We start from the raw sequence: 2,718 nt of genomic DNA on the forward strand, positions 1-2,718 counted from the left end.
CCAAGTAGCCTTACCTCTTAGTGTATCTGAGACCAACTGCAAACTCTCTGGCAGAGAGCACATCCTTTTAGGGTCAATGTCATGTGCAGGCTGACAGGAAGCATCTGTTAATTTTGAGCACTTATAGACGTGTTGGTTAGAGGGTGGGGAGATGCGATGGGGAGTCTCAGGTAAAGAAGGCAAAGAGGTGTCACCGTAAGAATCAGTTCTGACGGGTGGTAGCAACAGTCCGATGCATGGTATTGAGAAAGATCCCAAGACTTGCCAGGGAAAAATTGCTCCATTGGTTTTACCCACCGTAAGCGCTAGAAGCAGCCATGGTGTCATGGCATGAGTATTGCGAGCCCTCTGCCATTTTTTATTTTTATTATTTATTATTATTATTTACGCCTACAGCACCTGGTCATCCTAGGTGGTCTCCCATCCAACTACTAACCAGGCCCGATCCTGCTTAGCTTCTGAGATCAGACGGGATCGGGCTTGTTCAGGGTGGCATGGCCATAGACCATGGACCGTGGCTCCACTGGGGCGCGAGCCCAGGACCTTCTGCGTGTAAAGCAGACGTGTTAACCGCTACACTATGGAGCCACATCACCCTCTGCTATTTATAGGTGTCTGGAATGCAGTGTAAGAGAAAGAGGAAATCTGGGAAAAAGACACATCCTAGATGTTTTGAAAGTAACAGTCAGTCTCCTTCCAAAAAGACTCCGCCTACAAGGCAGGAGAACAATAGGCTGAAGTAATATTCCAGTGGAGAATGGTACTGAGCTGCTGGAGAGAGTCATGTGCCAGTCTCAGTGAGGAGCTGATCCCCAGGACGGACATGAGGGACACTGAGCTGTGGCCCAAAGCCATGACACTCGGATTGACCTCAGCCTGAGTCCTCAGAAGAGAGAGCTTTAATGGAAAGGAATTAATGGAAACCAAAGAATTTGTACATAAAAGGACACAGACAGTGTTGTTCCAGAAGACAGTATATGACAGTCACAGAGAAACAGAAGTTCTCACCACCCTCTTAGGATGGGGCCTGTCAGATTGGAAAGGAGGACCCACTGGGTGTCCCAGAACGGGAGGAGAGGTGCACTGTAGCCCCAGTAATGCTGGTACCCAGACCTGTCGAGGCACTTGCAGATGATGGTCACCATGGCAACTGGCAACTGGTAGCCAAGGGGACCAGGAGGAAGATCACAGTGAAGGAGGTACCCTAGGGAGAGATCCTCTGAGACAGAGAAGTGGATTCGGAGGGGCTGGCCTGCAAGGGTCTCCCAGCAGGATTGATCGGGTCTTGGAATTGGCACCAGTGACTGCCACTGGTGATTTCGTTGGGGCTGTGACTCGAAAATCCCTCATTCCCAGCCTCTGTCACCACAGCCGCATGGAGCATCACTATGTTTCTGTCCTACCTACTGCTCCAAGGCCAAGTCTGTACTCAGCCCAGATTTTTCCATTCTCCCCCTAGATTTCCAGAAGGGCCTCTCATGGTTTTCGATTTCTCCCTTTCCCAAAAGCTCTCGTCTGAGGTGCCTAACCAAGGGAGCCAGCACGTCCCTCTTAAACTAGCGAGAGGAAGGAAAATAGTTCACAGAGCCGATGAGGAGCGATGCAAATGATTCTGTGGAAACTTTTAATTCACTCTCGGCAAGCCAGGCCACGAGCTTGGAAAAACAGAGTCGCCGTGCGACCATCCAGCACAAAAGAGCCCTGTTTTGCCCTTCTCCGGAAGCCTGTTCGTCGGGCCATGGAGAAGAGAAGAAACAAAGGAAGGTAAAGTGGACACTCCCTTCAGCAATCCAGAAGTGATGACGACAAGGCCTGTGAGCCACTACTGTGAGCAGGGCTGGCACAGCAGAGGGAGCTGGCACAGACCAGCGGCCTGGGGAGCAGGCCGAGTCTGACCGAGCGGTGTGCGCCCTGCCTCGGGGGCTGGAGGTCAGGCTGGTTCCGGCCCGGCCCGGGGAAGCTCTGCGCGCTGCCCTGTTTGGACCCATCCCTGGGCCTCCTTCCTCCTACACAAAAGACGGTCTCAGCTGTGAGCAGAAGACCAGTAATGGTTAGACTTCCTCACCTCCCACCCGCCGCTAAAAGAAAGAATCGATTGATTCGCCTTGGGCCATATGACTCAGGACAGAATTGTCTGATGTCTGAAATATTCACGAATGCCACTGCAGGTGGACCTGGCAGCCTGAATCCCGTCAAGGGACCTTCAGGAGCCTTCACCGAGTCGGCAGACTCACAGCCTGAAAGCCACGCCCCCTTGCTTCGGACTGCAAACCTTGCAAAAGGATAAGACTTCCCTTTCCTGTCCAGATCTGACCTACCTGGTCAACGCGGTCCCCAGACGGCCACTCTCTGGAGCTGGCACACGACGGGACACACAGATGCCTCCCGGTCTCGGTCCCCACATAAGCTTTTCACTGACTCTGCTGCTACAGTTGGCTGGCTTCATCCGGCAAGGAATGAGTCACGGGCCCAAGGTCAGGCAAGCAGAGGGTGGCAGAATTCATGGCACTGCCCCCAGACATTTGCCACATCCAAACTAGCCTTGACTGAGCCCACCGGCCCTCCCCAGCTCACTCCCCGTTATCTGGCCTTCAGATTACTCAGGCCACCGTCATCTGCTCCTGGTCCCCCACTTCTGGGAATGGACACACGTGAGGCAGTGGTTGCCCTGGTTCTGACAGTTACCAACACGGAGGTTACGCATAAAGAGGAGCAGAG

The 2,718-nt window shown here is 53.2% G+C and overlaps 1 pseudogene; it reads right to left on the reverse strand.

Moving 5' to 3' along the window:
* Positions 1 to 387: 387 nt before the first annotated feature.
* LOC111734971 lies at positions 388 to 506 on the reverse strand (annotated as a pseudogene).
* Between the last annotated feature and the right edge of the window lie 2,212 nt (positions 507 to 2,718).

Source organism: Pteropus vampyrus, unplaced genomic scaffold, assembly GCF_000151845.1.
Source record: "Pteropus vampyrus isolate Shadow unplaced genomic scaffold, Pvam_2.0 Scaffold10742, whole genome shotgun sequence".
In the NCBI taxonomy this organism is placed as follows: domain Eukaryota; kingdom Metazoa; phylum Chordata; class Mammalia; order Chiroptera; family Pteropodidae; genus Pteropus; species Pteropus vampyrus.